General features: G+C 39.0%; 1 protein-coding gene and 1 pseudogene across 3 annotated transcripts in view; both read right to left on the reverse strand.

Moving 5' to 3' along the window:
* Positions 1-9,798, reverse strand: part of RABGAP1L (RAB GTPase activating protein 1 like) — a 741,733-nt gene that overhangs the window by 300,678 nt on the left and 431,257 nt on the right. The window lies entirely within an intron of this gene.
* On the reverse strand, positions 4,850-9,138 carry LOC108305311 (annotated as a pseudogene).

Consider the following 9,798-nt stretch of genomic DNA (forward strand, 5'->3'; position numbering starts at 1 on the left):
TCACCGTTTGTTAAAAAATTTACTTAAAAGTTTTCTAATGGTAGTTCTGAATGCCAAACATCTCAAATTCCAGCTCTGCCACTTACTAGAATCACTTGACTTCCCTAAACTTTCATTTCTTTCGCTGAGCCAACACATATTATCTATCATGTGGAAGACTAGGGCAAGCAATGAACAAAATGGACCACAAAATTGCTCTCATATAGCTTATTTTCTAGTGGAAGATGATAGACAATGGCCATAATAAAGAAATAATTTATATAGTATCTTTGAAGGAAATAAGTGCAATGGTGATAAAGTAGAAAAAAGGGCTGACAAATGCTGGGCTGAAAAGAGGTTCCATTTAAAACTGAGTGGTTAAGGCAGGCCATATTGAGAAAGTAACACTCGAGCAAGGGATTGAGAGAGGTAAAAAGCAATCCGTGTAGATTTCTGGGATAAGAGTGTTCCAGGCAGAAGGAACAGCCAGAGCAAGGGTTCTGAAGTGTGAGCAAGCCTGGCAGTGTGGCTGGGACAGAAGGCATGACAGAGAGAATAGTCATACATGGAGTTTACAGCCTGGTAAATCACTGTAAGAATGTTGGCTTTTATGCTAAATGAAAAACAAAGCCACTGGAAGCAGGGTGACCGGGTAGGAGATATGTTACTTGAGACCAGGGTAGTTACAGTGAAATGGGGAGAAATAGATTCTGTCTATGTTTTGAAGGTGGAGTCAATAAGGTTTCCTAAAAAATTGGTTGTGTGGTGCTGGGCAAGGGAATCATGTATAACCTGCTGACCATTCCATGGTTGCAAAAGAATATGCCTTAGGCCTGGAATATTTTTTTATGAATATCAGGATCCATCACAGCCTGTGCTAGGCTTATTGTTGCCTTGTTAGGAATATCTTTCCCTGTTCTGAGTTTGATTTATACTTTTTGTTCTGCTTAAGTGTGTGTCATATGGCACCTGGCTTACCCCACTGCTACCTCTGTCCCTGGTAGAGAATAAACAAGGTTCTTTACTTGCAGCACAAAAGGGGTGTGTGCAGATCATTCCCTGCCTTGGCTGTGAGACAAGATCTATTGACACTCATTACTGATGCTGATCTTGTTCTGTCTCTTCTCTATGTGACTACAGTGTCATTCCATCCAGTGCTTCTATGAGTCAAGTTTTTCTTGGCAACCCTAACACCTGCAAATCATGTTGTGACTTAATATTCTGGGATTGCTATTCCTGGTGGTAGGCAACAGGATTACCTACTCAACATGTAGTGTAAAAGAAAGAAATGAGCATCAAAGACAGATTCAATGTTTCTGGACTGAGCAATTGAAAGAATGGAGTTACTGTTAGCTGAGACAGAAAAAAGAAACAAGGGTGAACAGCTTTTATGAGAAAGATCAAACATTCAGTTTTACATAGGCTGTATTTGAGGTATCTGTTAGACCTCTGGAAGAGAAATCAAATAGGCAATTGAATATATAAGCTTGAAGTACAAGGAAGAGGTTGGGGTCAAATATATAAATTTGGAAGTTATCAAGGAATGCACAGTATTTAAGCCATGGGACTGAATGAGACTCCAATGCAATAAATGTAGATAGAAAAAAAGATGTCCAAAGTCTGAAATTAAGAAGTGGAGAAAAACAGAAAGAGTGATCAAAAGAGACTGCAAGAAAGAGAGTAGTAGGACCCAAGTGAAGAAAGTGCTAGAAGAACAAGGGAGTGATCAACAGTGTAGGATGGTGCTGGGAGTTCTTCAGCTCCATTAGTAGGCGTGTCAGACCCTAAAAAGAATGACAAGGCCACTCAGGGGAGGAAGTTGGTGGCTAAGAATGGAGAATCAATGTATAACAAGATGAGGAGGAGTTCACATAGGGTGACATCCTGGTACAGGGTGTTAGAGCTTACTATGGTAAGGAGGGCATTTGCACACAAGAATACTGGCAGCAGTAATGGGAAATTGGTTATATAGAGACACACTGCTCAAAAAGATAAATATATTAAGGATAATAGGAGCTACGTTTCTCCCTGTCAGAGAAGGAAGTTACAAATATAGGAAGGGAGAACACTAGATTAATCTTCTGGTGTTGGAAGAATTGAAAATACTGCTATGAATCCTTAGTTTTCAACATAAATGGTTATATATAGAAACAAATATGGGCAGTGACATCAGCAAAAAGGCAGAGTGAGAATTGCCAAAAATTAGCTCCTCCACAATAGCAGGAAATATGACAAAAATAATCAGAATCAACTTTTTCAGAACTCTGGAAATTGACCAAAGACCTCCAGCTGCCTGGAGGGTAATTATTCCAGAAAAAAAACTGAATCTCAGTAAGAACAGGGAATTTTGTGGCATTTTAAACTTGCTTTGGTGCCATCTCCCACCCTCCAGCTTCATGATAACCTTGAAAACTAACAGTTTGCATTTGCAATGACAAGCAGTCTGGCAGGCATCAGAGACAGCGAAATGCTAAGCCTTTTTTCCCAGAGAATTATCATTATTTGACCTGAATGATGGTTCCCTAGAACACTCCACTTGTAAGACTCATCCAATACGAAAAGCTTTTGCCCCAGGGGCATTTGTCAAAAACAATTACAGGCAACTGTTTAATTTTGTGGCTGTCTGAGGAGGTAGACACAAATTGGGGCAAACGACTATCGAAACAGTACGGAGTTTCCTTAAAAAACTACAAATAGAGCTACCATATGATCCAGCAATCCCACTCCTGGGAATTTATCCAAAGGAAAGGAAATCAAGATGTTGGAGACATGGCTGCACTCTCTTGTTCACTGCAGCATTTACAATAGCCAAAATATGAAATCAACCCAAGTGTCCAACAACAGATGAATGGATAAAGAAAATATGGTATATATACCAAATGGAATACTTTAATCCACAAAAAAGAATGAAATCCTGTCATCTGTAGCAACATGAAAAAGGAGGACATTATGTTAAATAAAACAAGCCAGGAACAGAAAGCTAAACACTGCATGTTCTCATTCATATGCAGAAGCTAAAAAAGAAGTTGATCTCATAGAAGAAAGAAGTAGAAGAGAGGATACTAGAAGCTTAGAAGGGTAGGGAGAAGGGGGTGGAGAGAGAGAGAGATTTGTTAAAGGATACAAAATTATAGCTAAATAGGATAACTAAGTTCTAGTGTTTTATAGCACTGTAGGATGACTATAGCTAACAATAATAAATAGTTTCCAATAGCTACAAGGGACGATATTGAATGTTCTCAACACAAAGAAATGATAAATAGTTCAGATGGAAACGCTAATTACCTTGATCTGAGTACTTTACATTATATGTATCAAAATATCACTATGTATTCATAACTATACACAATCAAAAATTGTAGCAAATACACTGTACAAAAAGCTTAAAAGGAAATGCTGGGGAATGAGACATCCATAAAGGCTTTGAAAGACTCAGATATATTTTTGAGGACTTCAAGAGCAGTGCTCATGTGGAGGGCTGTGTACATGCTCAAGGCTTTATACATGCTTAGGAAAGTCCTGAGAAGGCTCTACGTTCTCACCTCTGGCTCACTCTGAAGTTCTACACAAGCAGGAAGTGAAGAGGCAAGACAGAGTTTTCAATTAATGGTTGAGTAATAGAAATACATGTTCAAACACATACACAGAACTCTTTGGCAAAGACTGGTAAACTTACTGGTTCCAGGAATTTAAGGAAATGTCTATTCAATCATTAGCTGACCACCAAGCAGAGGCGTGAGTGGGCACACATGACAAAGAATACAAACTCTATAGAATTAGTACACAAAAGTCAGCAACCAATCAAACAACTACCACAACAAACAATAACACCACCAGACAAATCCATAAAAACAATATAGGTTAATGATTGCCAAGAGGTGAGGGCAGAAGTGATAAAGAGTGAGTGACTTATATTGGGTACAGGGTTTCTTTTTGGACTGATGGAAATGTTCTGGAATAAAACAGTGGTAATTGTTTCACAACCTTGTAAATACTAAAACTCACTGAATTGTATATTTTATTTTAGTTTACTATTTTGTTATTTTATTTTATTTTATTTTTTGAGATGGACTCTCTCTGCCAACCAGGCTAAAGTGTAATGGCGTGATTTCGGCTCACCGTAGCCTCCTCCTCCCAAGTTCAAATGACTTTCCTGCCTCAGCCTTCCGAGTAGCTGTGATTATAGGTGCACACTGGCTAAATGTTTGTATTTTTAGTAGAGATGGGGTTTCGTCATGTTGGACCAGGGTGGTATCAAACTCCTGAGCTCAGGTGATCCACCCGCCTTAGCCTCCCAAAGTGCTCGGATTACAGGCATAAGCCACTGCACCTGGCTTGAATTGTATATTTTAAAGGGGTGAATGTTATGGTATGTGAATTATGTATTAATAAAAAAGAAAAAATATAGATGCAAATGTATGTTTGTATGCACACACACGCATATATATATATATGTATATACATATATATATATGTATATACATATATATTCCTTAGTTCTATATAATAAGCCAGGCAATGACCCCACTATAACAACAAACACATTTACCATCCAGATCTTGATTTTTTTTTTTTGAGACGGAGTTTCACTCTTGTTACCCAGGCTGGAGTGCAAATGGCGTGATCTCGGCTCACTGCAACCTCCGCCTCCTGGGTTCAGGCAATTCTCCTGTCTCAACCTCCTGACTAGTTGGGATTACAGGCATGCGCCACCATGCCCAGCTAATGTTTTGTATTTTTAGTAGAGACGGGGTTTCACTGTGTTGACCAGGATGGTCTCGATCTCTTGACCTTGTGATCCACCCGCCTCGGCCTCCCAAAGTGCTGGGAGTACAGGCTTGAGCCACCGTGCCCGGTGATTTTTTTTTTAACTTTATTAAAATACTGAGTTTTATTTCACACGTATATTTTTGTCTCCCCACCATTTCCACGTCTGACCACCACTACTACTACGTCCTATCATAATATTCCATACATACTTAAAATGAAGTAAAGGGTGGAGTTCCATCTCTAAAAACTACAGGCATTTTGGATAACACATTCTTGGCAATGGAACCTGGACAACATTTATCAAACACAGTAGGGAAAGTTCTCACTCTGCATTATAAAATGGACAGCCAGGTATCAACTGTTACAGAAATGAAACAAGACAGAAAATTTTTAACAAATTGTTTAAATTATTTTCTTAAAGAGACTTCCTCCACTGCCAGAGAACTTGAATAGCCTCCTACACAGTCATCTGGAAGCAATTGTTCAATTATTTGATGAATTTGGCTTCCACTTTGGGAAGAGAACCACCTTTTTCTATACTTGCTTGGTTTAATGTCTTCTACAGAACTAGGTCCTTTTGGTGTTTTAGGAGTTTTTCCTGTTTTTTTGAAAGATTCTTGTCCTTTTGATCTTGGTATTGATGATGGTTTTGAGTCTTTTCCATTCTGATTTGACTTTTGTACATTTTTGGCTGGAGTATCTTACATAGATTTCTTCACTGGTGCTTTTTCTTCAGTTTCCTCATCACCAAAATCATCATCATCATCTTCATCAGCAGCAGCAGCAGCTGCAAGTTTTACTTTTTTCTGTGAAACCTTGCTATCGCCTCCAGGGGCAGACTGCTTTCCAGATATACTTAAGAGTTTCACATCCTCCTCCTCTTCATCTTCTGACTCTGCATCTTCCTCCACAGCTACTAAGTGTTGTCCACTAATATGCACTGGCCCTGAACCACACTTCAATCGTAAGACCACTGGTGGTGTAATTTCAAAGCCCCCAAGAGAAACTGTTGGCTATACAGACATTTTCAAAGTTGCCAGTGTTACTTTAATTGGACTGCCTTCGTAATTCATTGCCTCTGCTTCAACAATGTGCAATTCATCCTTTGCACCAGCCCCTACACTGACCATTCTTAAAGACAACTGGTGCTCATTTTCATCATTATCCACCTTAAAGTGATAATCTTTGTTGACCTTTAGTTCACAATTGAAAAGATAGTTCTGGGGCCTCAGGGCGCTCATGTCCACGTCCATCGAATCTTCCATCAGGTGGCGGCATGCACTTAGGTGGGAGAGAAGGCGAATGGAGATAAACGACCACTGCTCAAAAGAACAGCTGCGCAGGATGAAATCACACCAGGGACGATCTTGATTTCTTAATATTGTGACTAAAGAAAACAAGGCTCTTAAGAGAAATATCTAATTCTAGAGCTGGGACAGAGAAATAAGCCTGGAATATCTTTTTGAGTCATAAAGAAAGTCAAGGCTCAAAGGATGATGGAATATGTTAAAAGGACACAGAAACAAGTTTGAAGTCTTCACACTGGACAACATGGGGACAATTTGAACACCAAAACAAATAATGATAGCAAGGAAATACAATCCATTGAATAAAATGAGAATTTGTGAGTCTATATTGATATAATAACACAAAAATCAATACATTGAAAGTCTGATGAAAAACAGGGCAATTACATAGTTATAAAATATCTCTGTACAAAATACCTATTAATTACAATGGGTAAAAGTGTAATTTCATAGTGGAGTAGCCTGGTAGACACACCTTATTTATGTGATCAAACTGATCATCACCAATAATGGGGAAAAATGAAACTGTATACATATTACCTGAGCAGAATAAATAAGAACAGATTATTCTTTCTGTGTTGTTCCTGCCAAAGATGTATAGCCTGAATCTAACCATGACAAAACATCAGACATACCCAAATTAAGGGATATTCCAAAAAATGGCCTGTAATCTTCAAAAGCATCAAGGTCAAGAAAGCAAAGGAAAGAATGAGAAACAGTTCCAGATTGAAGGGAATTACAAAGACATGACAACTTAATGAAATGAGTGATTCTGAACTGGATCCCTTTTCTATCCTATCAAGAACATTTGGATGATTAGCAAAAACTGAATGATGTCTACAGATTAGGTGATACTGATTTGGATATTGGATTATGATTACCTCAAAGAATATCCTTGTTTATAAGAAACACATCCTAAAGTATTTGAAGGTGATGAGGCATCATGTTGGCAAATCATTCTCAAACAGTTTAGGAAAACAAAATTCTGTACTTGCAGCTTTTAGGAGTTTGAGACTGTTAAAAAAAAATACAGAAATCCGGAAATAAGTGTATATATATATTTGACAGTATCATTTTGTCTGTTGAATCTAATAATAAAAAAATTGAGTTTAAAAAAGGTTATTACATTTCTCCTATATGCTGAGGAAAAAGATAGTATCAACTTAAGCTCTAAAAATAGATTCACTGATGTGAAATAAACACTGGAGACAATAAATGTAGAAAGCTAGATGTACTCACAAATATTCACTCACAAAGAAATTTTCTTATCTAACAGAGCTGGCAAAATTCCCATATGTAAGTTTCCTTTTATGTAACACTGTAAAGAACAAAAAAGGCCTTTGGCAACAATTTAAGAGCGCATTAACATACTTTTTTTTTTTTTTTTAAGAAACGGAAATGTAAAACAACTAGAACACCATATTCTTTTTTTTAAAAAAATTGTAATGTCCCCATTACAAGTAAACTACTACCTGAATATGGTAAATCACTCAGTGTTTAGTTTACATTCTTGGGCTTTTGATTTTTAAATAGGGTCTGATACAGGATGCCACTCAGGAACTCAATAAAATAAAGAAAAGCAATAGCCCTGCCCTAAGGAATGTAGCCCGAGAAGGTTTTATGAATAAAAGTACTTCACAGAATGCGTGATAGAAATAGAATGCTCTTTTAGGGCTTATATGCATTAAATTTTCATCTAAAATATCTGTATCCTGGCCATAAAAATACACATCAGGTCTCCAACAAAAGAGGCTATCATTGAACGAGGCCCCAACTGACTGCTATGCTGTAAAATCATTCCTGTGTTTGCACCAAGGCCAGAGTTCCCATGAGCTTCCCATGAGCTGTTTACTGGGTACAGCAGGAATATTAAGGTGAGCCAGCTTCTGAAGAAGTGGAACCTAATTGGTAACTTTGGCTGAGACTCACTATTGGTCTTCTCAAATGTTCCTTAGAAGTAAACTACAATCTACAATATTTACACTTAACTTTCCTTTCTTCCCTTGGAGTCAGACTTGGGTTGTGGTCCAATGGCTCTCCTGGCCTCTCCCAGCTCCTTCCCAGTTTTCTCTTACAAGCATTTCCCATAATACATTTATTACACACTTAACCCTGTCTTTGTGACAGGCTTCTCAGAGGATCTGAATTAACATACTCATTTTCATCAAGTCAAGTTCACAGAGCTAATTATATTGACACAATGTGATTAGTACTACATCTGGCTCTCTAGGACAAAGAAAATGCCACATAGCTTCTTCCCTCAAAGACTGAACACAATGCAGAAAAGATGTAAATGAAATTAATCAGATATTGTTCAAGATATGATACATAGGGCTGGCAAGATGGCCAAATAGGAACAGCTCCGGTCTGCAGCTCCTAGCAAGATCAATGCAGAAGGCAAGTGATTTCTGTATTTCCAACTGAGGTACCCGGCTTATCTCATTGGGACTCATTAAACAGTGGATGCAGACTATGTAGGGTGAGCCAAAGCAGGGTAGGGCATTGCCTCACCTGGGATGGTCAGAGAACTCCCTCCCCTAGCCACGGAAGCTGTGAGGGACTGTCCATTGAGGAACAGTGCATTCCAATTCAGATACTACACTTTTCCCATCGTCTTTACAACCTGCATACCGGGAGATTCCTTCAGGTGCCAACACCACCAGAGCCCTGGGTTTCAAGCGCAAAACTGGGTGGCCGTTTGGGCAGATACTGAGCTGGCTGCAGGAGTTTTCTTTTCATACCCCAATGGAGCCTCGAATGCCAGCAAGACAGAACCATTCACTCCACTGGAAAGGGGACTGAAGCTGGGGAGCTGAGTGGTCTAGCTAAGCGGATCCCACTCCCAAAGCCCAACAAGATAAGATCCATATGAAATTCTCATAGCCAGCACAGCAGTCTGAAGTTGACCTGGGATGCTCAAGTTTAGTTGGGAGAGGGGCACCCGCCATTACTGAGGATTGAGTAGGTGGTTTTCCCCTCACAGTGTAAACAAAGCCTCTAGGAATTTCAGCCTGGTAAGGGCCCACTACATTTCTGCAAAGCCGCTGTAGCCAGACTGCCTCTCTAGATTCAGGAAACACAGAGAACACCACAAAGATACTCCTTGAAAAGAGCAACCCCAAGACACATAATTGTCATATTCACCAAGGCTGAAATGAAGGAAAAATTGTTAAGGGCAGCCAGAGAGAAAGATTGGGTTACCCACAAAGGGAAGCCCATCAGACTAACAGCAGATCTCTCTGCAGAAACCCTAAAAGTCAGAAGAGAGTGGGGGCCAATATTCAACACTCTTAAAGAAAAGAATTTTCAACCCAGAATTTCATATCCATCCAAAATAAGCTTCATAAGTGAAGGAGAAATACAATCCTTTACAAACAAGGAAATGCTGAGAGATTTTGTCACCACCAAGCCTGCCTTACAAGATCTCCTGAAGGAAGCACTAAATATGCAAAGGAACAACCAACACCAGCCACTGCAAAAACATATCAAATTGTAAAGAGCATCCACACTATGAAGAAATTGCATCAACTAACAGACAAAATAACCAGCTAGCATCATAATGACAGGATCAGACTGACACACAACAATGTTAACCTTAAATGAAAATGGGCTAAATGCCTCAATTAAAAAACACAGAGTGGCAAATTGGATAGAGTGAAGACCCATAAGTGTGCTGCATTCAGGAGACCCATTTGACATGCAAAGACACACACAGGCTCAAAATTAAAAAAAATGGAGAAAG

Source organism: Cebus imitator, unplaced genomic scaffold (assembly GCF_001604975.1).
Source record: "Cebus imitator isolate Cc_AM_T3 unplaced genomic scaffold, Cebus_imitator-1.0 Scaffold62, whole genome shotgun sequence".
In the NCBI taxonomy this organism is placed as follows: Eukaryota; Metazoa; Chordata; class Mammalia; order Primates; family Cebidae; genus Cebus; species Cebus imitator.